Source organism: Microcebus murinus, chromosome 13 (genome assembly GCF_040939455.1).
Source record: "Microcebus murinus isolate Inina chromosome 13, M.murinus_Inina_mat1.0, whole genome shotgun sequence".
NCBI classification, from domain to species: Eukaryota; Metazoa; Chordata; class Mammalia; order Primates; family Cheirogaleidae; genus Microcebus; species Microcebus murinus.
The window spans coordinates 31,637,079-31,664,131 of record NC_134116.1 but is presented as its reverse complement, the minus strand read 5'-3'; the positions used below and the strand labels follow the sequence as shown (position 1 = coordinate 31,664,131).

Here is a 27,053-nt window from a genome sequence, read left to right as displayed (position 1 = left end):
CTGGAGACATGATGATACACAAAGATATGCACATCCATAAATCAAGAGCAAGGGAACAAAGATGGATGTCAGTTCTGAGCCAGTGGTGTCACTGAACATATGTTCTTCTTCCTGAGTGTAGCGACAAAGTAAATCATTGTCACAGTGCTGATAATCAATCTGTCAGTCAATTGTCTAGGATATGGCCCAAATCCCTAATAAAGAAAGTTATAGACAAAATGTGACCACTTGGCCCAAGATTAACTAGACAGATATGGAATTCTTAGTCAAGACTTTGTAAGCTCCCTGGTAGTTTTGACGATATGGGAAAAGAGACTTTGTCTTAGGTCATAAAAATCTGTGGAGTCTTGGTGTGAATTGAAGATCTATCTTTTGGCAATGTTGATAGTAATATTCCACATGAAGGATGATAAAAAATAGCAATTTTTGATGGAATAATAGTATTCTATTTATCTAAATAAGGGAATTCCAGGCATGTTCTCTCTGAGGTAGTATGAGCAAAAATGTCATAGAAGAGCATATAATTATATAAAGGATATTTGTAAATACTTGATGGTAGTTTACAAATGAACTTAGCTAAAGCAGAGATAATATTTGAATATTTGGTAGAGCAGCAGTTCCAATAGAAAATCTTCTTAAAGTGAAAAACAGGAAGAAACAGTTATAGTTTCAAGTGGAATTTAATTCACTTTTGGTTGAAAATGTTATTGGCTTGGGAAATACAATATTATAGGCAAAGTATCTCTGAATTTAAGGAGGAAGTTTTAAGAAACAGAACCAACATAGAAATATTACCTTCAGTTACTTATGTAGTTGAGGAATATGAAGCAGTAACATTAGAAAGGAACAGTTATACATTGTAAGTGTGATGTGCATTGTCTGGGGGATGGACGTGCTTGAAGCTGTGACTCTAGTGGGGAAAGAAGGCAAGAGCAATGTATGTAACCTTAAATTTATACCCCCATATTATGCTGAAATAAAAAAAAGAAAGGAACAGTTTCCAATATTGGGTAAGAGAACAATTGTACTATTCTATTAATTCAAGATGGAGAAAAGTTGCTGCTGGAAGTAGAATCATATTACATAATATATACCTTACAGTACAGGGGTCCATCAACCCTCTGAAATTTAAATAGAATCTCAAGTGTCTATAGGTGCATTTTTCAGAGAATAATTTCTGAAGTTTACATAAAGTGCTTATTTGGAAATATTCCCCCAAACAAGTGTAAGATTAGGGTCCAAATATTCACTTGTTCGATGAATAATTCTTGGAGATCTAATATACAGCATGGCTACTATAATTAGTAATACTGTATTTTATACTTGAAATTTGCTAAGAGGTAGATCTTAAGTGATATCACACACCCACACAAATGATAACTATGTTAGTTGATGGATGTGTTAATTAACATATAATCATTTCACAATGTGTAAGTATACCAAATCCTCATGTTGTATACCTTATAAAAGCACAATTTTTGTCAGGTTTACTTCAATGAAACTGAAGAAAACCAACAAGAACTTTTAAAGGGTAAAAGATTTTTTAAAAAGTGTAAGATCTAAAACCTTATTGAAACTATTACATTTTGTTAGAGAAACCTTCTCCCTTAAGTGCAGAGAGAACGAAGCACATCTGATGGGGTTCATGTACTGAAGATCACTATAAGTCTAGCCCTTGTTATATTAATATTTCCTAAGGAAGAAAGCTAAGAAAATTGTTATGTGTGAAATGATGTCTCAGAATACAAGTGCTGACTCTCTTCTGCAAATGCCTTTTTACTTATTTATTTATCTTTGGTCAGAGAATAGAAACCAAGGGATGACTACTACAGCTGTTGAAAAAAATAAACTATTTAAATGAAAAAATAAAATTTCTAACCATATGTAAGTGCTTAGCTAATTTGGGAAGCCCCAAATTATAACACTTCAATATAGTCTGACTATGAAGTTAAGGTTTCATAAAAATGGATTCTTCAGATATTATTCCACAAAGTGATTTTAGGCAAAGACTTGCCAAATAAATTGCACCACATGGAGTAAAACAGCCAAGGAAGAATAGTTTCCAAGATTATTGCAATAGAGGATAAAGACTATTGCAATTGGGTAGAGAGACTGAGCTCAACTGCATCAAAGCAAAAGGCAAGAGAAATTTTAAGCACTAGGTGAGCTAATGTAAAAGTACTGGAGAAAATCAAGGGGAAGGGATGTTGAATAACATACTTTGGCTTCTGTGTTTGCTAATTGGTACTTACCTAAGTTAGGCTACTACCTTTGAGACTGGGATGTTGAAATTATATTATTATTTATTTTTTTTAGCATATTACAAGAATACAAATGTTTAGGTTACATATATTCCCTTTGCCCACCTGAGTCAGAGCTTCAAGCATATTCATCCCCCAGACGTTGTGCACTGCACCCATTAGGTGTTTCAAAGACGTGAGTTTCAAGTTCTTGAGAAAGACAGGCTGTATAAAGCTGGCTAGAAGCTGGGACATTTACTTCTCAAAAGTGCAGATAGAATATTTATCATCGCAACTTTTCTGGAGTAAATGCTCTAAGAGAATGGAGATTTATGATGGGTGTATTCTTCTCAAATTCATATGTTACAACTTAATACCCAGTACGATAATATTAAGAGGAGGATTTGGGGGAGAAGTGATTAATTCATGAGGACTCCACATTCATGAATGAAATTTTTACCCTCAAAAAAAAAGTTAAAGGGAGCACCATAGTCCCTTCTCTGATTTCTGCCTTGTGAGGACACAGCAAGAAGGTGCCAACTTTGAAGCAAAGACCAAAATCTCACCAGACAATAAATCTGCTAACATCTTAATCTTGGACTTCCCAGCCTCCAGAGCTGTGATAAATAGATGTCTGTAGTTAATAAATTACCTGGTCTAAGGATTTTATTATAGTAGCCCAAGTGGGCTAAGAGAGGAGGTCAGGTGTCTATTGGCAGGAGGAAACTCAGCTAAGGTTTAGTTGAGCTGAGCTGCACTTGAAGGCTATCTTGGTCAAACTCTTCAGTTTTTCAATGTCTTCTCAGTATGACACCTATATACTCAACTGAAGTAGCTTCAGTCCTTATGTGGCAATTTAAAATTAGTGGTGTCTTCTTTTAAACAAATCCAGTGGAAAAGCATAGACTTGGTGCTACCATACTAAACACAATTACTGCAAACAGGGAACACTGTTCATTTCTACATGTCACTTTCAATTTACTAAACCATTCAATTTTCTCTGAAGGAAAAAACTATATATACACACATACATATTTGAAGGGTTTATTTTAACACATATTCAGCCTGTGAAATTGTTTCCACTAGACTTTCAAGGCTTTTGCTGAATTGGCTGAATTTTGTACTTTGCAGTAAAGCTAACTATTCTTTTGCTTACACTGCTGTAAATTTTGCTTATTGTTATGTATAATGTATGAAGAAGCACAAATGTACATTGTGTCTTTTGTAGGAAGATTATGACCTAAAATAAAAGTATTTCTAATATAAATAATAAAATAGAAAAGATAATTTATAATAGAGCCAGAAAAGCTTAGACAAACAAATATAATTTCCAGAGCCATTTCTGAAAACAAATCATCTAAGGCAGGCTTGTGGGGACAGGGCTCCGTTATTGTTAAGATTCATTGGAGAAATGTTTTAGTTGATACGTGCAATTTAATATAGAAGCTTACTTTCATTTCCAATTAAAGATAATCATTCAATTTTTTTGGCTACACTAACATTTAATATTTGATTGAGGGGAAAAAATAAAAGTATTACCCACAAAGGAAAGGACAGTAAAAATAAGTGAGAAAAGTTTTCTAAAACCTAACAGCTAACACTTGATACTCAAACTGCAAACAGAGAAAGCTATTCAAAGATGCCCCAGGAGAGTTCCTTGTTGGAACATTTGCTTTAGCATTTTATGGAAAATGACAAATGAACAAATGACTGAAAGAAATAGACATTTAATATCACTTCCCTCAATTTAATATTGAAGTAATCTTGAAATAAACCAATTCTGAGCTATACTTTTGGAAGAATTATTTCTAAGTATGATAACATTATTGTTTGTATAAATTGGGCAACATATATTTAAGTGACAATCCAAACTGTCCTGCTTCATTTGCTTAATGATGGATGGTGTTCAGCTCTTTCTTGGCTAGTATTGATTAGAAATATTGGAACTATATTTAATAGACTTTCAGAAAAGGAAGTTTGGTCATGAATCTAAATGATATTCTTTGAAATTAAATGAATATGAACCAACTGTCCTTGAGAAAGGCAATCTGGATAACAGCCAAATTAATATAGTACAGAAGAAATAAATAACCATTGTCAAGCTAATGTTTTGGGAATATTGTACTGTATTAAGAAAGTGAAAGGGCTATATGTGTATGTGTGCATGTGCCTATATATATATATATTTAAAGTTTTGACTTTGTTTTCTTTTTCACATATACTGCAATTGTTCTGAATGTATGCATTTACATTTTAGTGTTATTATTAGACTTCTATTTTACTACCTTCATACCTTGCTACTAATTCATGGTCATTGAGTATTTGAGTCTGCAACATAACATGACCTTAATATGTTCTTTTATATTTAAATATCTTGACTTCAGCTGAAATTCCACTTTTGTTGGAAAATATACCTCCCTTGCATAGAAAAATCTCTGAAAATTTATATTTTCTCTGTTACATCTGGCTTTACTTTCCTCTTTTCACTGAATTACCCATCTCAACTTTAAGTCTTTTATAACTGCTTTCATCTTCCATCACCATGAAGATATTATTCAGTTACTCTATTTGTGTTCATGGTTCTTTATGGAAATACCTTTATATATGTCTAAATATTTTGAGCATGGAGAAGAAATATCAAATACAGTAATAAAATAAAATAATAATAATAAAATGCCAAATAAATATCAAATAAAAAGACACTAGAATTTTTTCTCATTCTCTCCTTTGCTCATTTATTCTGACAATCTTAGAAGGGGAGACAACTATACTCAGAGACAGTAGGGCTTATTAAAAAATAATTTATTTTCTTTCTCAAAAGCAATTAATATACTCAATTAACAATATAAAAACAATTAATATACTCAAAACTATACTTTTCTTTTAGAAGTAACTGTAATCTTTTTCCTCCTGGGCTTAGTTCTTACAGTGAATAATAATAAAGTTTTGTTTTTGCTGTTATTATTGTTTTGTTGTCTATCTCATTAATGTTCTTGATCAGTGTGCATAAGAAATCCCAATTTATCTGATTATTGACATGGAAGGGATAACTGCTATATTCTTATTCAGCTGAATACTCAGGTTTATACACTTTCACTACTCTCTTTTTCCCATTAAATTTGAAGACCATTTTCAGAGGTGTGTGCCAATACCAGAGTGCTGAATTATCACAGTTATAATTCTATTGAAACATTCCACATACAGAAAAATGTCACTCTTAGAATAAGAAGGTCTTTTACTTTTCATATAATGCCCCCAACAAGAAGGGGTCAATATAGCTTTCAAGTTAATTTATTTTTTCTCATCACATTCTGTTTTAGTTTTGATTATGTAACCCTACATTATTAAGCATTCAGTTACTATTACATTTATGTTTTCTCTCCATACAAAATCATATGCTGTAAGTTTATTGACTATGAATTTTTCCAGATAAGGTTAATATCTTAAATGAAAATTAGAAAAAAAAAAAAAAGCTTAGAAATAGATTACTTCTGCACACTGGTGAGATGAGAGAACAATTCCAATTCAATGGAATTGTTTCATATTTAGAGAAATCTACATATGTGATTCTTTTTCTTTTCAATTTCTTAGCTTTGGCGGAATAAAAATGCTGAGACTAAACTCAGCATTTCATTGGAAGTTATAATAAATCATCCATGGCTAATGATGCCATAATTAAGTGGGCTACTAAAATTTTCTGTGTATCAGAGACACAGGGCTACAAGATCACCAGAGACTTACTGAGTCAATATCTACCCAGATAATTCTCCTACAAAAATGTATTAATAATAAAGTCAATCTTTACTGTTTTTAACAGAAAATACTTGAATCCAAATTCATCAATCATAAATTATCTCCTTACCCTGTACTCGACACTGTTATAATGAGAGCATTTATGATATAGTAGAATTATGGTGATGAAATAATTATTTTAAGTTTGCCACTGTCTTTATTTCCACATTATTTATACATATACAAACATAGTTATATTTGAATATATACATATATATATATATGAACCTGTTGATATAATCTCTCACTTAATCCTAAAGTTAGCATGCTAGTGGTTAAATAAATCTGAAACAAGTTTCTTTCCAATCAGCACCCACCAAATATGATAGGCAGTATTTTAATAATAGTGTCACAGTCAACCGTTTAATACTTTGCAAATCAATCAAAAAAGTTTTGTCATGTCATCAATTTATTTTTCTTTAATTTCAAAGTATTATGGGGTTATATATGTTTTTGTTTACATGGATTGCTTTTGTAATGCTCTTGTCAGGATTAAAAGTGTGCCCGTCACCCAGATAGTGATCATTGTACCCATTAGGTAGGTTTTCACCCATCCCCTCCTCCTCCATCCCCCTGCTTCATTTCTTTTGAGATTTACTTCCTTCTCTGCACATGTGTGCTCATCAGTTAGTTTCAATTTAATAGTGAATACATGTGGTGTCATGGAGATCATTAATTTATTTTTAATATACTAATCCATAACCACCTTTTACGGATGGTCTCAGTGATACTAGGGAAACATTATGTTTGCCCTAGATCACAATTTTTTACACTTTAACTTGCAGCTTTTAAACAAACAGAAATAAAGAAATAGAAATGAGTATATTTTCAGTTGCTAAGAAAATTGATTCATAATTGAAAATGTGACAAGAACACATGTTAAGTTTAGTTTCTAATCCTCAATATAATTTTAAACATGTTTTAAATATCTTGATAAAATATGTGCCTTACTTTGTATTTTTTTCTCTTCATCAATCAATGTAATGTCAAGCACATGAGTTTTAATGATTTAGAAAGAACTTGGAAAGTCTTACTTTTTATAAAGAGCATAGTTTTTAAATCTTCTGCTTGTTTCAATCTGTTTTGACCACTGAGCATGTAACAATGTGAGATTTTTGCATTTCCTCTGTTTATCTATTTCATTTGAAAGGCTTCTTTTAAAAATAAATGTAACTATTTCTAAAACTCTCTTAGGCCTTTTTAAAAAATATATATTATGCTTACTCTCTTTAGTGTACAATTATCCAAGCTTCAAAAAGCTATTGGAACACTGAAGATAGACATCTGAACCTATGCTACAATATGATTACAGTTATATAAAAGAACAATAGGACTACTTAAATTTACCTATTTATATAGAGAAATCAATATTTTTCTGTAATGAAAGTATTTGTAAATAGTAGATTTCTGCAAGCTTGTGTGCATTACAATATATGTATAGTTACTGATGCTATTTTTGTGAAAGTTATTGAAGTTGTGATTTTAAGAAATTATTTAACTTACTTTGTAAAATACGTTAACCTCTACAACTCAAGGAATTTGCATGTATAATGTAGGTATGTAATTTGTGGATGTGAATATGCAATATTTTCAACATCTCATATGTAGTATAAAAACATCGAAAATAGTATTTTCAGAAATAATTATGAAATATGTATATTTATACATATAGCAGCATCGCTTATATTCATAATATATAACCTCATTTGTGCTCATTTGTTTAAAAATATATTTATTGAAGAGATGTATGTGGCCAAGCTCTATTCTACTTGCTAGAGAGTCAATAAGACAGACAACTCTTGTTCTCATGGATTTTAAATTTGAATATTCGGGTTTTGTGGGAAAGACTCAGATAGTAAGTTCATGAATGTGCTTTTTTTAATGAAAATCATAACTTTCTATTATGAAAATAAGGCAGTAGGAAGTGACAAAAAGTGGATGGGATATGCATTTATTTTAAATTTAATACTGAGACATGAAGAGAAAGTAGTCAGTTATAGAAAGACTTTGAGTTATGGAAATTTAAAGCCTTTGGTCAAGGGAGAGCTTGATGTGTTCAGTAAATTAAATGTGGACCATATGAATAAGGAACTCAGAGACTGGGGAGTAGTACCAGATGGTGTTAGTCCAATTTTCCTTTAAGTGTACTGAGAATCCATATGAGGATTTAAGAAAAAGAATAATATTATTTGATTTGCATTGCAAATTGATAACTCTGAAACATCATAGATTGCAGGTTGAGAAAAAATATGGCCAAAGTCTATTTCAGTAGCTTACATAGATGATAATAGTGGTTTACACTAGGATATTGGCACTGGAGACTAGGAAATCAATGTATAAGGCAATAATTTTGTAAATAAGATCAACAATTTAAGCTGGACATGGTGCAAAAAGTGAAGCAGAAAAAAGAAATTAATTTTCTATTCAGTTTTTGCTAAGACAACTGGGTATATGTTGGCTGATATAGGATGATGATATTGACTGATATAGAATGACTGATATAGACTGATATAAAATGATGGGATATGGCAACCTATTTTTAATAAATAGTAGAAGGAATCAATGTTTATATTTGACTATGGCAATTTTGAGAAGTTTTTAAAATGCTTTATTGGAGCTCAATAGAAAAATCAGAATTATGGAGAGTCAAGTTACAATTATTTGGATTGGCATGAAATTGGATGAAATTATCTAAAAGGAAGGAATAAATGCAAAAGAGTGCTTCAAATTATAAAGATTCTATAAGTAAGGGCATTTAAAAATGTAGATGTCTGCAGTCTGAATAGCACCAGCAAAATAAGATGGATTGGAGCAAAAAGTTAAGTGTGCTGAAAATAAGAGACTTGGTTTATTCAAAGAGAAGTGAAATTCCCTGTACCTCCAGCATTACAATAGTCATCAGCTATAGATAGTTTATATCTGTATTTCATAATATTGACATATTTTCCCCCTTAATATGAAGATTTTTCATAAATATTTGATAAATTATTTGATAAATAAATAGCCACAGACAGTACAAGTGCTAATACTCGAGGAGTATTGAAGTAACAAAACAAAACAAAAAAAGCCAGAAAACCTAGTTACCTGACAGTGCTGAAAATAGGTACTATGGCTATAAAATGAGTTAAATAGAGAGAGTGTTGCTTATTAGACTGACTGGAGAAGGCATCTTGGAGAAAGAGAAATTTGATATAGACCCGAAAGTATACAGAATGTTTGAATAGGCGCTAAACTCTGGGAGAGGATTTCAAATGACAGAAGAAATGTCAGTAATGCAAACAAGCACAGGATTTGTTTAGAGAATAGTGGATCTACAAGTTTAAAAGTAAAAGCCCTATGAATAAAGTTTATAGTAAGAGATAAAAGAAAATCAATGTTGTAAATATTGATGACCAGATAACACAGAGTCTAAACATTCCCATTAACAATACTGCTTACCAGCACATTTTTAAGGACGTTTAGTACTTTTTATTTAGCAATTGCCTTTTCTCTGAAGAAATATTTAATGTATTTACATCATCCTATTAGTGAGGGCTCCCTAGAGAAAAGGAACCAAGAGGATATATTGAGACGGAGACAGAGACGCAGAGAGAAAGACAGAGAGAGAGATTACAAAGATTTGGATCACATGTCACAGGATTGTTGTTGTCAAGTGAAAATCTGTGAGGAGGCCAATAACAGGCTGAAAACTCAGGCGAAGGTGAATGATGCAGTCAGGCAAAATTTCTTCTTCTCTGGAAAACCTCAGCTTTTGCTCTTAAGGCCTTTAAATAATTAGATTAGGCCCACACATATTATGGGAGAAGATTTCTTTAAAAGTCAACTGATTTTAGATGTTAACAAATCTACAAAATATCTTCTAAGAAACAACTATATTAGTGTTTTATAGCCTACTAAGGTTGACACATAAAATTTTCCATCATCGTATGGAAATAGACACACTATGGCATAACTTATGCCAACTTAGCATTCATATATTAATACATCTCCTTAAATCATATTAAATTTCTGAATAAAGACAGAAACAAAGTAGTATTTTCACCTAACATGACACACAAATTCTGCATACAATGGAAAATACATTAACTCTTTTCACAAAAAATGGATGCAGAGTCCTTGGAGGATAATCACCCTTCTCCTTAATATCTTGTAATTTAAATACCGTGATGCTGATCCTTTTGTAGTCCATAAGCATGATGATTGGGTTTTCACGCACATGCGTGAGATGCCCCTCCCTCAATCCTTGCTGGAACGTTGGTACATTACCCGTCTGACATGAAAGAAAAAAAAAAAAAAGAAAAAAAAAGTAAAATAAGTAAATAAATACTGTGATGTAAAGTCAAGTATTATAAGTACATTTTATGTTATATAATAAGGAAATAAATGAGGGAGAAAAACAAAGTATTTTATATGAACACATATTTGAAACAAAATAAGGAATAAAATTCATAACAATTATAACCCTCATTTACACAAGTGGTCTTCTGGTCAAAGCTGGTACCACATTCTTCCACTGCCCATTCCATATTCTTATTTCCCTCAGTAAGCACCTCAGATGTTTATGGTTATTTGCCTGGTGAGGTGGCATAAATGTTTGTTCCTGAAGAATCTAGGCCATTAGAAGTCCTGCTGCCTGAACTGAGTTGTTGTAGTTTACTAGTGACTTTAAGTGCAGGGCATAGTAATGCTAGTAAGTGCCTTACAAGATCTCCTGTATTCTAAACATACTGTTTCTTACTTCTATTGTGTAGTACCAGTCCAGTTTCCACTTGGTAATCAGGATCAATCATTGGAGCCAGGGAAGTAAATCTATTTTTGCCAGTTGATTCAGAAGTATGAGGGACCCAAAGTGGCTGATTAGTAGTGGAAGAATACTTCCTTTTGAACCAAGGCCTCTGGAAGGACTAATTCAGCATAATGTGGTAGAAAGAGGAAACAAAAATGTTACTGGTAGATTACTAGGGTAATAGTGAGTGGTGTCTTTCCCATTTTTACTCCTTGATTTCTGAACTTATGAATCCTGACTATAGGAGAAATATCACCATATATATTACACAACATGGCAAATAAAATATGGCTAATGAGCCTATTTTCATAGATTTCAATGGTTTTACCATGGACCTCCTTAACCTGAAGAAGTTGGCTTGAAAGAATGGTGTAATGAAGACTCATTACAGAACCAGATCAGTGGCAAAACATTGCAGGGCTGGGACAATATTCACCAGTGTTTATATGGGATTTAAATCAGTATACTATTAATATTTGTCATGCTGTGCATTCCTTCATAAGTAGCAAGCTGTGCAAAACACGATTATGGTGGATAAGTCATTCTGTAAGTACATGAATGATGGTTTGGGAAAAATCACTGCATACAGTGAAGGCAAATCTGTATCCAGAGTAAGTGTCTATTCAAGTAGGAACAAAGTTCCACCACTTCCAGGATAGAAACTGTACAGTATAATTAACCATCCACTAGGGGAATCTAATCACCCTGGGGAAAGGGGTCATATCTGAGAATTAGTTTTAATTGCTTCTGCTGGAAGATTGTGTACTCAACCATGTCACAGCAGTACATGCTGCTGAGCTCATGCCAAACCTCTGTCTTTACCACCTTGACCACTTTGTTCATGAGCCTATTGAGCAGTGAGAGGAGTGGCTGGGGAAAGAGACGAACTGGAATCCACAGAAGGGGTAATTCTAACTTGCTTGCTTGTTACAATCCTCCTCTGCTGAGAACACGCTTTGATTAGCATTTATATGGAAAAGAAATATTTTCATATTTTGCCCATTTGAAGTGGTCTGTGCACATGTCTCTTTCCCAACTATCTTCATCTCTGATATTCCAATCATGTTCTTTCCTAGTCCCTGACCATGCAGGCAAACCATTGGCCACAGCCCATGAATCAGGATACAATTGCACATCTGATTACTTCTCCTTTCAAGCAAAATGAGCAACCAGGTGTGGTGTTCAAAATGCTGTCCCATTGGTAGAATTTCCCTTCACCACTGTCCTTTAGGGATGTCCCAGAGAGGGGCTGTAGTGCTGCAGCTCACTTCAGGTAGTACCTGCATGTCTTGTAAAATATCTGTAAACCAGGCCCAAATTTTCTCTTCTTCAGTTAGCTGATCATGTGGAAGACACATGAGGCTGTTGAGGTCAAGTGGGAGAGAAAAGGCAATGCAGCAGAAATGGAAACTATGGACATTTAGACAACTCCCTCTTATAAATTGCTTGCTCAAAAGACCTGCTCAAAATTGATCTCATACACCCCACTTCCCTTTGATAATGGAATGCCATTGCACATGCCTGATTCAATGACTTAGGTGTTCAGGAAACATTCACTTTGCAATGAGCAGCTTGGGTTGTATGGCAAGTAAGTTGGTGGTCATAATTAAACATTCAGTGTCTACTAAGGCCCAGTAGCAAGTCAAAAGCTGTTTCTCAAAATAAAAGTAGTTACCTACAGAAGATGGCAGAATATTCCTTCAAAATCTTCAGGTTCTGTGCTTTGATTCACTTATAAGGGCCTGCAAAAGGCTTAGAACAACATCCCTATCTGACACCAAGATTTTAAGAACCACTGAATCTGTTGGCTAATATGGCCCAAATGGCAGGGTAACTTGTACTGCAGCCTGGATCTTATTATGTAAAGCTTTCTTTTGTTTTGGGCCCAACTCAAAACTTCTCATGCCATTTAGTAAATAGTGAAGAACATCTCAGCCAAATGAAGAATATGCTGCCTCCAAAATTCAGAGACACTCTGAGTATTCTGAGTCTGTTTTGGTTGTGGAAGGGACCAGATTCAACAACATAACCTTCACATAGAAGGTATCTCTCAATGTGCTACTAACCACTATGCCCCTAGAAATTTCACTAAGGTGGAAGGCTTTTGAATTTTTGTCATATTTATTTCATATCTGACACACACATGTCTTACTGAGTCTAAAGTACTTGCTACTTCTTGGTCACTAGGTTCCAACAACATAATGTCATCAATTAAATGAACTAGTGCAATGACTTATGGAAAGAAAAGACAATCTAGATCCATGCACACTAATTTATGGCATAGGGCTACATACATAACCCTTAGACAGGAGAGTAAAGGTATACTGCAGGCCTTGTCAAAAAGAAAACTGCTTTCTTTTGTTTTTACTAAGTGGCATTTGTCAGGTAAGAGAAGATATGTTAATTTTGTTCAAACAGTAAAACCTCATTCGTATACCACCTACAATTAGAGTCACTCCCTGGTATTTATCATAGCCTGTTGTCCTACAAGGTTCATCTGTTTTCTGCAGAGGCCACCTAGGTGAGTTGAATAGGGATGTGGTGAGGATTACCACTCCTGCATCTTTCAATTCCTTGAGATGGTACTAATCTCTACAATTCCTCCAGAAATTTGTTACTGCTTTTGGTTTACTGCTTTTGTAGGCAGCAGGAATTATAGTGCCCCCCATTTGGCCTTTCCAACCACAAAAGCCCTCACTCTGCAAGTCAGGAGCCAATGTGGGGAATCTGTCAGTTGTTGTATGTGTCATTCTGATTATGCATTCCAGACCTGAGAGAATAGCCATAGCCTAGGCTTAGAAACCCACAGATGGAACTGGAGAACATTATCTTAAGTGAAGTATCTCAGGAATAGAAAAACAAACACTATATGTTCTCACTAATAAGCGGGAAATAAATGATGGATATACACAGTCATAAAGTGGTGGAAAGGACATTGGACACTATGAAGGGGAGAGGGTGGGAAGGAGACAAGGTGTAAACACATACCTATTGGGTACAACGTACACTACTCTGGTGATGGGCACACTCAAAGTCGTGACTTCAGTATTTTGCAATTCATCCATGTAACAAAAACATTTATACCCCCTTAATATTTTAAAATAAAAAAATATGAAACAAAACAAATGAAATATGGTTACACTGATAGTGTGATGCCAATAGTTTTTGAACTGTTAAAATGAATTAGCTTAAATACAACTAAGAATGGATTAATTAGTTAACCTAAGTGATTTTTGCTATGATTACATAATGTTATAGCAAAATCCAAATTCATTCAGGACAGACAGTCATAATGAAGAAATGAATCGTAGCAGTGAGTGAATCAAATAAATAATCTTATTTATTTATACGTTGTTCTTGTGGTTGTAAGTTTTTCAATTCAATTTGTTTTCTACATCCTGTGGTTCCATTTCAGATTTCTTAAATATGGTGATATTCATCTGAAAATATCTTCTGATTCATATCTCTATGCATTTAATTTATTGGGATTGGATGTAAAAGTTTGAGTTGGAAGAGAAACATATGGCAAGCTTTCAGAATGAATTAAATATAAGTCCATATATTAATAAATAAAATAATTTAAAATATTAAATTATATTCAAACTATTTATTTGGAGAAGAGATAGAAAGGGAGCATTCAACAGTAATCATCAGAAATATATGTCTTTCTTAGTAGTTGCAGAGTTATATTATTTATTGATAAACAAAAAATGATTTCTGAACATTAAACACTACAATGATGTCTAAATAACTGGCATTGATTCTTCGATTTAGGTTATAATAAAAAGCATTAATGATTTCCATATATCTAGGAAAATTTAAATATAATATGAAGTAAAAAAGTGCCTGAAGTGCTCTTAAATGTTTCTTAAGCTCTATAACAAGTATTTTTAAAATTATAACATTAAATATGTTTCCCAAGTCTGCCCTGAGTCTCCTTCTCCTCCTACTCTTTCTCATTATTTGGGACTGTGGTTAAGCAGCTTCTGACACTGCTCGCACTGATCCCTGCCTCTTAGTGTTCATGCTGTTGTATAAGATCCGCCCTTTAAATGTGGGATGAACCTAGTAATTTTCTCCTAATGAATAAAATATGAAAATTAGTGAGAAGTCACTTCTGGTATGAGTTTATAATTTCATGTTGCTTTTTACTCTTTCTTTCCTTCTTTCGGGTATTCTCTCTTACTCTCTGATTGCTTTGAGGAAGTCAAGATTCTGTGTTGTGAAGTGCTATATGAAGAGAAAAATGTGTCAAAAAACTGAGAGATGCTTACAGTCAACAACTAATGAAGAACTGAGAGTTCAATTCAATAGCCTGTAAGTAACTGAATCCTGCCAACAATTACATGCATGAGTTGGGACTTGAATCCTTCCCTGTAAGAAATTGAGATGAACAGTTATTTATGAGATACCCAGAGCTAATCACATCAGCTAGGCTAATCACATCAGCTAGGCTACATTAAATTCCTAATCTGTAGAAATTGTGAAATAATAAATGTTTTAAAGCACTAATTTGGGAGATAATTTTTTATGCAGCAATCAATAACTAGTATATGGTCAATGGGCTAACTCTTTCATCCTTATGGATTCATTCCCCATCAGTTTATTGGTAAACTAAAATTCATATTAATCAACTTTGGTGACAAAATTCATGCCCTTTTAATTTTTAAAAATTTTTATGGTACATAATAGTTGTGCATATTTATGAAGTACATGTGATATTTTGATACAGCATATGATTTATAATGATAAAGTCAGAGTAATTGGGATAACCATAAGCTCAAACATTTATCACTTATATTGGAAGCATTCCAAATCCACTCCTCTACTTAATTTGAAATATTAATATACAATAAATTATTGTTAACTATTGTTGTCCTATTGTACCACTGATCAGGAGATCTTATTTTAATTATCTAATTGTATTTTTGTACCCATTAATCAATTCCTCTTTATCTTCCTTCCCCACTACCCTTCCAAGCCTCTAGTAGCCATCATTCTACTCTCTACCTCCCTAAGATTAATTTTATTAGCTCCCACATATGAGTGAGAACATGTGATAGTTGTCTTTCTGTATGTGGCTTATCTCATTTAATATAATGTTCTTCAGTTGCATCAGTCTTGTTGCAAATGACAAGATTTCATTCTTTTATATGACTGAATAATATTCCATTGTATACACGTACCACATTTTCTGTATCCATTTTTCTATTGACAGACACTTAGGTTGATTCCAATATCTTGGCAATTGTGAATAGTGCTGCATTAATGTGGGAGTGTAGATATCTGTTTGAAATATTGTTTTCACATTAATATTTTAATATTTCCAATTTTTTATCTCCACTTGATACTTCTCAGAAACCATAATGTCATTTTAACTTATTATTTTCCCACAGAATTTGCCTTCTTGTGATGAAACCATAATCACATTAATTTCTCAAGATACTATTTCAAATTTAGAAGTCATTCTTAACCTTTCCTACTCTTATGAATTCCTCCCTGATTTTAAAAATATATGTTATTTATTTTACCCTAACTTTAAATACCTCTGCAATCCTTTATATAACTACTTTTTATACCTAAGTTTAAAATGCTCTATTTTTAAATAAATTGGTATACCAGCTGCTTGAGAAGTATCCACTTTTTATATGACAGTGAAAAATAATATTTTAAAAATAAACATCTGCTTGATTTTTCTTCCTGAAGACTCTTTAAAACCCTCTTATTACCTTCAGGTAAAATCATATCTTTTAACACAGAGTTAAAATATCTGACATAAATGCCAATTTTAGGTCTCCTCTATCAATGTTTTTTGTTCGTTTTATGCTTAAGTTCATTGAAAACAGACATATTTTTCTATATAATTTATTTCCTGATCCTCGGGTCTATCTCAGTTTTTTCCCAACAAATTCATGAAAGAATGAAAAAAATTAATTATTGAACATAGTCTTCCAAATTATAGCTTTCTTAATATTAAGATTGTTTTAAGAAATAGTCTTATCTGCTAACCTTATGGACTTTTAAGACAGAAATATGGATTTGAGTCACAACTTTGCCATTAATTTTCTGTCCTTGACTCTCAGCAAAATATTCCACAGAAAATCACACTGGTTCACTACAACGATAATTTTAGTATAATTGTACCTGATAAGCAAGAGGGATAAACACATTTCAGCTGCCTTAGTAAGACATAGGAATGCAAGAAAGTGGGAAGACATATACATTAAAAAATATAGCAAAAAAAGGGATTAGAAACAAGAGAAGACAAAATTTGAATTTCTAAAATATGTTTACATTGAGGCTGTTGCATTATTTAATTATCTCAGGCAAGTGGCCACAGGTCAAACTATATAATGCAATAGCTAGCAGTCTCTCCAGGTAGTCTTGTACATCAGAGCTGGACATTATATGGCCCCCACTGCTGAGAACAAATCCTGATATCTCACTATCCCACCAGTGTTCGCAAATGCTATTGCCTAGCAGAGGAAAAAACATCAATACCACACTCACGTGATCAGCTTTCATCCACATTTATGCCAAATTCAGTAATGCTGCCATAGTCTCCTTCACTAACTCTGATGAGGTGTCCTCAAACTAGGTCCGCGGGCCACATGCGGATGTTTTTGCCCGTTTGTTTTTTGACTTCAAAATAAGATATGTGCAGTGTGCATACAAATTTGTTCATAGTTTTGTTTTTTTCAGCTATAGTCCAGCCCTCCAACGGTCTGAAGGACAGTGAACTGGCTCTCTGTTTAAAAAGTTTGAGGACCCCTGCATTAAATAGTCAAAAGGAGCTGTGAAGAGAGTCTGATCTTCTTGCTTCCCTTCAATATCTTCCTGTGTGAATCCAACTAAAAGAAATTTTGAGGGCTTTTGGAATGTGAATAGGTCCAAAATATTCCCCCCCCTCATTTTTCTACTATTCAGTGAAAATAATAAAAAAAAAAAAATTGTATCTAAGTGGAGATAAAGTTATCACCTCTACTGTTTACATTTCCAGTTTTCCTACTATGCCTATAAGTATTATCAAATACCCTGGAAAATAGGCAGTCATTTGAAAATCATGTATATAGATTACACTAACATTTGAAAAACCCTGCATTCAAAATATGAAAAGAAATATATAAATTGTGCAATATCAACTCCTCAGTTTAAATTTGAGAATATATTTTTAAAAGTATATGAATTCTTAACTATTAATTTTCTAACATTACTTGTTATATTCTTTTGAAAATATAACATTTATAAACAAAATAACTATATCCCCACAATATGCTAAAATTGAAAAAATAACTAGCTTCTCATGCTGGGTAGAGTCTTAGATATATAGAAAGCTGAAGTAGAAGAAACACAGATGGGCCCTGCAGGTGTAGCTGTTCTAGGCTAATTTCATAATCATTATTTGGATCAACTTATAAACAGGATGGTGTCAAGAATGGTGAAGGCTCTAACAATTACCTGCAAGTTAGTTTGCCATAATTTTATGTTAACTGAAAGAAAATGTGACACACCCATATCAGAGACAATGAGTTTGTCATTCTTGTACAATAAGAAGAATGAACTTCATAATCACAACTGTTCTTCCGCTTTCCCCTTTCTGCAACCCAGGTCTCCAGCATGTGAGGCAGGTGTGGTGAGCTGGATACAGCACATTCAATGTATTTGTGTCACAGATGGGAAAACTCAGATTGTGAAACCTCAATCTTTTACAAGAAACTTCAAGCAAACATGCCCAATCTATCCCCAAATGGAGGGAGAACTTACCTTTATTAGACTGAACAATAAACAATTCTGCCTGCGTTCTGGAAGGAAATACTGTCTCTATCTTCCAAGGTCATTCCCATTATAACATCCTTGAAAAGTAATTATGAGATTAAAAAAAGAATGAAAGAAAGAAAAAGACTTTCAGCACCCTTATTGCAAAAGGTGCTGAAATGCGAGAACCACCATGAACAATTACCTCTCAACAGTGAAAAAGGCAAATGACTAAATGATTGCATGTATGAATGAATGGTGAGGAACTGGGAGGTAAGGATGGGGCTTGACCAAAAATTCATTTGTATTTCCAATTCCCGATCTTTAAATTCTGCTTTAAACTCATCAATTATTAAACATTTACTGAAAAACCACTATATATAATTGCTTTAAATTACATATTATCTTTTATTATAAAGAGTACATATTTTGTTAAAAATTAACAGAATTCAGCAAACTGGTGCTTCCATCAATACACTAAGATTTTTTAGTCATCATTTTATCTTCCAATATGCATTTGAACTAAGAACAGATTTTAAAACCGAGGATAATAAAAAGAAAGAGTCTGATGGGGGAAATTTCTCAGAGAATCCAGGCATGTCCAGAGAGTGGTAAGTACTAAAAGCTATTATGATAACTGGAGAGTGTGTTGTATGAACTTATTGTAGGATAAGGGTACTGGAATAAGGTAGAATATTCCAATAAAGCCTCTATTAATTTGTAATTGCTTTTTGGTTTGCCCTCATCATTTAAGCAAATCACTTTCTTAAGAAATTCACTTTTAAAAGGCTAGTAATTCACTTCAATTGCATTTTAGTTGAGTGTACATTTACTGTACCTTCACATATGTAATTAAGTAAATCATCCAAAAAAAAAATACTCTCACTTTACAGATTATAAAACCAGCTTTTCCAACCAATAGTGATAATGTACTTATGGTATGGTAATTCAGACTACTATCCTTCATATTAACCATTACCATTTACTAGCCATATAACCTTAGATGGTTGCTTAATCCTTGAGTCTCATTTTGTTTCTGTATAAAAAAAGGAATAAATTGGAAATTAACACAAAATTTTTTTGAGGCTATTCAACAAGTTTATGCATGTGAAGCACATAGTTTATACTGGAGTGATTGTGTCTACTTTATAAATAGGAACTGCTACCATATTAGCATTATTACTATTTAGAGAGCAGAGGAATAATCTTGAGTTAACTATCTCTGAGAAAAATGGAACAAAAATTATAAAGTAGAAAGGATACTTGCAGATGCTAAAGGGAAACATACAGTATGAGATATATACTGCACAGATAACTCAAGGGTAGTTAATTTTCTATGACAAGGAAGGACAAGATCTTGCTTCACCTACTTAATTGAAATCTGCTGCATCAAAGGCAGCTATGGGATAGTGTAACAGGGAACTGGAAATAAGTAAATTCAAGGCAATGGAGTCTCTGAAACGTGCCTAGGTTTAAATTCTAAAGAAAAAGTAAAATAAAAAAGTAAGCGGATGGGTGCTATGACTCCCTAAATAAAAATGTAGTCTCCTTTGCTGTGACTCATGAAGTTATATTTGACTTCTACACAGTTCCAGTGTTTATATTATTTCATGTTTGGTGCAAATGCATAGGATTTGGAGTAGACTAGGCCAATGCAAGCAAGATATTATACTCTCCTTCCTTCTAAATTTGTGAATTTCAGGAATACTTTTAGGAACAAGCTCATTATGATTAAACAGTCAAACAATTTTATGTGGCTTAATGTGCAATATCAATACCACTGAAACTTTGTATTATATTGCTATATGCAAACTTAAAGATAAGTAGTATTAATTCTTCATTTTACACAGTGAGAAAACTAAACTCATAAATCATAAACCTTGCATGTGATAACCCTGGACATAAAAGGACTCTGCTTTCATACTGTAGTTCCCACATTACTCCATCATAAAGAATACTTACACAGTCAAGTATACCACTGATGAGGGAGGTTTTGAGAGAATCAACATGCAGTAAAAAGAGGGCCATTGTGAGAGGTACTATAGGTAGAATCAGAGGACCTCGTTATGGCCACCTTGAAAATCAGTTCTATGTTTTTATTTACCTCTGTACCTACACACATGCTATCACAAGGCTTTGCCTATCCATGTGTTCAATAAAATGCCCACATAATGGACTTGCTATGTTTGAAATTGCAATTAAGTTGCCAACACCTCTTACACTTCTTTATCCTAGAAACTCCAGAGGTTCTCAGAATGAAATAACTGAGCATCGTATAGGTGGGAAGGCAGGATAGTCATCGTGGTTTAAGTTATTTGTTCTTATATCATTTTATCTGTGTCTTATGAAACAGAACAAAAAGCTTTGTGTTCCCTGTTACTTGTGCTCTCAGAAAAGTAAGTAGAATTCAGTGAAAAGACATTTGTTCCACCTTACTAATATATTATTGAGCAACTGTCCTCTCTCTCTTAAACCTCTGCAATATCTTGTAAACCTACCTGCCTCATCCTCTCTTGCAATCTTCGTTTGACTCATTTATTCATTAGATTGCAAATGTAAAAAGGAGACCTACCCTGGTGTCGAGCTTAAGAAACATTTTCTATATTTTTGAGAAGATAGAAAACATTAGCCCTTGAAAAGCAGAGAAGAAAGCATGCCTGGCAGATGAGAATTTGAAATTCCAGAAATATAAAGAAGCCTGTATTTGTGAGGGAATGAGAGTAGCTGGCTGTGGAAAGTGAAGTGAGTTTGATGATGAAATCTGTAGACATTAATGCAAGGTTTTGTAATGAAAAGGAGGTGCCATTGTAAAGTTTTCACCAGGAACATGCTCTTACCTGAATCATATTTTAAACTATTGCCCTGATATTCAGTGATGAATCAAATGAAGATTGGAAGAGAGAATGGGGCATGGGAGGTTTACAAGATATTGAACATGTTTAAGTGATAGAGGACGGATGCACAAACTAGTGTCATGGCACTCTAGATGAGTAACAGATTTGAAAAATAGTTCATGGGTGTAATAAAAGTATTGGTGATTGATTGTGTGTAGGGGGAGCGAAGAGGGTGAGAGAGAGAGAGCAAGCAGTCACTCCCAGATTCTTGGTGTGAGCAACCTGAAGGTAGAACACTCTTGGATGAGATTTAGATTAAGTTTTCCACATGTGTGTATCCATAGCACAAAAGAGATGTACAGGAGAAATCCATCAGTGTTCCATAGATTAATTTAAGCATTCAGTCTTTGTATTTCTACTGAGACCCAAAGGGCTGATAGTAAGCAAATAATTGTGTGTGTGTGTGTGTGTGTGTGTGTATGTGTATTCTCATGTATAAGAATGGAATTTACAAAAGCAAGTGGGATAGGCAATCTAAAATTGAGCATTGTTGAAGAAAAGAAGTCAGTGCAAGCTCCAGATAATTGAGAGATTTAAAACAAGGTTCATTTTTTTTTTGGTAATTTAATAATTTTTGGTACTAAATAGTAAGCATGTTACCCTACTCAAATTTCCAAATTTGTTTATTAAACAAATCAATCAGCTAATATTTATTTAAACCATATAATACAGTTATACATTACAGGAAACAGAGAAGTGAGATTCAAAGGTAAAAGAAGTTATTCTCTCTGGTCTCCTATATTTGGCATCATTCCACTGTTTTTATATATGTGTGTATGCAATGTTCATGTATGATATGTATATCTATATTATTATCTGTATCATCATCTATTTTGTCTACCTATTTGTTCATCTTTCTATATTTTTATCTAGCCATTGAGATATTGATAAATCAATATCAGTGTATGGAAAATCTGATAAATTCAAACCTTTCACATTTAATGTGTAGAATTCATATGATGAAAATTGAGTGGGCTGATTTAAGCAGCAAAGCCTTAATGTGTTCTGTGTATGGCTTATTGCTGTGGAATTGGTTATAAAAAAAGTGTTCATGTTGTTTTTAAAAAGACATTTTATTCTGTATATCGTTTTGACAAAAAAAAAAGGCAAAGAAAGCAATTTAAAACCATTTAAATGATGCATCTACTGCAATATAATAGCTGGCATCATACTGTTAAGAGTAGCATCAAATCCCATATCAGGTCAGCTATTACCTTTACATTTAGTTCAAAATGACCTTACAGAATAAGCTACCCTACTGCGCAGAGTCACATACAGTAATCTAGCTTTTAAAATGCTGTTTATGTACTGTATTTCATTTTTCTTTGACGAAATGTCAATTGGATAGCATCGAGTTGACAAATATATGTGGTTGTACCAAAAATATTCATCAAAATTTACCTGTATATAATCTTAAAAAGAAGTATGTTATAATTTGTGTTTTAAATAAGCTTCTTATTACCATGCAATATATTGCAATATATTTTTCATATCCTCATCACTTATGTTAATACACAATGTATTTGTAAATGTCATTCCACTTCTGGGTTCCAAATATGACTCTGTTAAGAACACAGCATGAAGTTATTTAAATCCTGAAACCTTTTAAGGCACTATATAGTTCAATCATTATATCTTCTCAGGAAAGAAAAATAATACAATGTCAGAGAGAAACATTGTTATATATAAGTATCCTTCACAGTAGTGACTTTTCTCTCATTTTCAATATAACATATTTTCTTATCTTAGAGTTCCAGTTCTGAATCTCTTCTATATGTTAGCTTTAGTATCAGTAACTATGGCAACAAAAATTTTAAATGCTGCATGTAGTATACGTAAAGAGCAAATGGAAAGCATACAACCTTAAGAGAAGATATCAATACTCTTACTGACATTGTGTGCTGCAGAAATAATTTTGAGAATAGTACTATTGCTTATGCAGGTAATGTGTCTTGTATGTCACAAAGAAGTTTTGTTTTAGTTTTAGTTTATGCTTTTTTGAATTGAGTTTGTTTGATGTTATCTACATGTCTTGACTGGCCTTTATGTCTCACGTTATGCTTGTGTGTGATGACTGGTATCCGTTAAACACAATATCTGCTTTTGCGTCTGGAATGGTAGTATAGGGAGATCTGTGGAACCACTCTTTAGCAGAATATAATAGCTACAGAAAATTATAAATAAAAACCAATCACTGGATATTGTCCTGAGAGGATAAAGCAAATGGAGAATTATTTGTTCAAGAAAATCTACTAAATTTTGGTAAGAATAAGGAGAGACTGTAGACCTGAGTCCTGGCTTGGTCCCTCCGGCCACCCTCTGAACACCCACTCCCCGCAGCTGTGGCCAAGAAGGTAGGTCTCTTTCTTTCAGCTCAGCTCTCAGGTAAGGGATATGGAATCTCTCCAAAAGGAAGATACCTTCAGCATTTCTCACCACCCCTAACTTTTTATTGCTGAAGTCAAATTCCAGGCAAATGCAACTGAGAGAAAGGGGGGCGCTTTTCCTTCACTCTGGCCCAGTGCAAACACCTGAAGTCCTACCCTAGGTGAGGGAGGCTGAAATTACTTCTCCAATTGCCTTCACCCCAGCTCACTTACTTCTTACAACTGGAGGGTCACTCTGAGCAGACAAAAAGCCACCCTCTCTATCTAGCACCGTCCTCACATCCCAGGTGTGCTATTATGAGGGAAGTAGACAAATATTCTCAACTTTTAGCTCCGGAGCAGTGGCTCATTAATTTTGCACAGTGCAATATTTACATCATAAGAACAGAGAGCACCACATTTTTCACCAAAGGAATTGCTTTTATTTCAAATAGAGTGCATGGAAGTTTAAGCTTTACCAGGTCTCTCAAAAACAAGAGAGATTTTAATGGTAAGCAATTAAGGAATCGCTGCTAGCTTTATAAGATCATTCTAAACTTTAGACCACTTAGTTTATCATAGACAACAAGATAAAGACAAGACACAGACAGCTGAGAAAGAAAAGAAACTTTTTATCTGAGGAAGGCAAGCCCCCTTTAAATTGTCAGGCCCAGAGAGGCATTGAAATGAGACTGTAGTCAAGACCTATGCCTCCCTCACCTCTTTACCCATTCCCCCCTGCACTCTTCCCTGCCCCAGCTAAGTAATCGGTTCGAAGCCCTCTGCTTCACACATGCATACTATGGTTTGAAAGTGTGCCCCCTTCAAAATTTCTGTTGACACTTAATTCCTATTGTGGTGTCATTAAGAAGTGTGGCCTTTGTGAAGTGATTAAGTCCTGAGAGTTCCACCCTTACAAATGACTTAATGGTGGAAGTTTCTTTCTAAAGAAACTTCAGATAGCGTTTGCCTTCCTTGCCTTCTGCTATGTGAGGACACAGTGTTCTTCCCCTCAGAGGAGGGAGCAACGAAGTGCCATCTTGGATAGAGGAAAAGCAGCCCTCACAGACACTGACCCTGCGGGAGCCTTGATCTTAGACTTCCCAGCTGATATGGTTCGGATGCCTGGCCCCTCCAAATCTCATGTTAAAATCTGATCCCCCAGTGTTGAATGTAGGGACTAGTGGGAGATGTTTGGGTCATGGGGCAGATCCCTCATGAATGACTTGACGCCTTCCCCACTATAATGAGTCAGTTCTCACTTTATTAGTTTACATGTGAACTGGTAGTTTAAAAGAGCCTGCGACCACCACCTCCCTCTCTTGCCATATTATACACGTGCTCCTTCTCCGCCTTCTGCTTTGATTTGTAGTTGCCTAAAGCCCTTTCAAGAGGCAGATTCAGGCATGATGCTTCTACAATCTGCCGAACCATAAGCCAAATAAACCTCTTTTTTTTATAAACTACCCAGGCTCAGGTAACTCCTTGATAGCAGCACAGAAAGGACTAATGCACCAGCCTTCAGTACTATAAGAAATAAATTTCTATTATTTATAAATTATCTGGCCTGTGGTATTTGTTAAAACAGAACAAATGCACTAAAACTGTATAGATATACATATACACATACAGAGATATATAGATATGTACACAATACACATCATATTTACTATTTTCATGTGTCCTTTTTTTTCATTTAATTCTGGAACACATTTTTTACTTAGGACACATTTTTTGTTTGTTTGTTTGTTTACTTTTTACTATGTCCTTTGACTGGACATACTGTCATAGAGCAAATAAAAATTAAAGAATCAATATTAAAAACATGTGTTGAATACCTACCATACTCAAAGTACCAACATGTTTTGGAACCAAAAAGGTACCAAATTTTTCCATGAATTGAAATCAGTGTATCTTAAAAAAGCCATTTATTCATTCAGAAATAAAATATTTGGGAAATATTGTATGTCTACATCAATAAGGATATTTTAGAATTCAATAATGTCAAATAATGTTAATTTAAATTGTCACTTCTCTTCAGCAGTTAGAAATAAATGCTCAATTTCATAGAATCAATGTTCCATACTACACAAAAAGACTAACGAGAAAAAAATGCTTTGTCATTTTTGGATGACACTGAGGTACACAATGACTATTTCACAGAAGCACTCAGTTGTGAAATTGAATTGTTTGTTATTTCTTATTTTAGCATAAAACAAATTGTTTTGATGGATGCCAGAATTAAGTTAGAAAAAAATATTAGACTTCTTTTAGTGGATGAGATGTATTAATAATTTTGAAAAGTAAACTGAGTGATTTGACAAACTGCATCTAAATTCTTCTTAATGTATATTTATATTACATTCATGTGAGAAATATTATAAAATATATTAAATAAAGTGCTGACTTTATATTAGTAAAATAACAGTTTTTATATAAGCCAAATTTAGATTTGAATTTTAAATTAAAAAATTCTAAAATTTTATTTGACTAATCAGGGGGCTTACTTTAAAAGTGAAGTTTTGCTTTTTTTTTTTTGTAGATTGCACTACGTTTTTAATTTTTAAATTTCAGAATATTATGTGGTACAAACATTTTGTACATATATCGCCTTTGCACCATCTAAGCCAGAGCTACAAGGGTGCCGATCCCCCAAGCCGTGTGCTCCATACCCATTAGTTGTGAATTTACCCATCCCCTCCATTCCACTCTCATTTTTAGATTAAACTGTTGAAAAATTTTACTAGATAAATTTTACCTTTCCAGGGAACATAATTTTACCAAAATATTTGCTGGTTAATTTTTGTTCCTTATTAGAATTTCCTAAGTGTCCACATCCAAGGATTCAAAAATTAAGGATCACAATACCATTTTTTAAATATTTGATTTAATATGGCTATACTACTTAGAGTTCTCACTAACTTATGCTTGTTCAATTTATTTTATATTTTTTTATAAATTTATATTTTTATAGTCTCAATTTACATAGAAAATATTTGTTCCCTACAGAACCATTATTTTGCATTATTAGAAATCAAATGATATATTTTAGATATTTCATAAATCAAGTTCTTTGCTATGTTATGCTGTTACTGTTTTGATTTAAGTGAGTAGTTAGTAATAGTTTTTGCACAATCCCATAAAAATGTCTTAGGAAAATATTTCATTTATAATACAATATATTCTTCTAAAATATGTTTATAACACCCTCAAAAATGTG

At 33.4% G+C, this 27,053-nt stretch overlaps 1 non-coding gene across 1 annotated transcript; it reads left to right on the top strand.

Annotated features, from left to right (window-relative positions):
* The first annotated feature begins 10,204 nt into the window (after positions 1-10,204).
* LOC142875357 (small nucleolar RNA U13) lies at positions 10,205-10,308 on the top strand. The gene has a single exon (XR_012922738.1). It is a non-coding gene; the product is annotated as a small nucleolar RNA U13 (small nucleolar RNA).
* Positions 10,309-27,053: the final 16,745 nt, after the last annotated feature.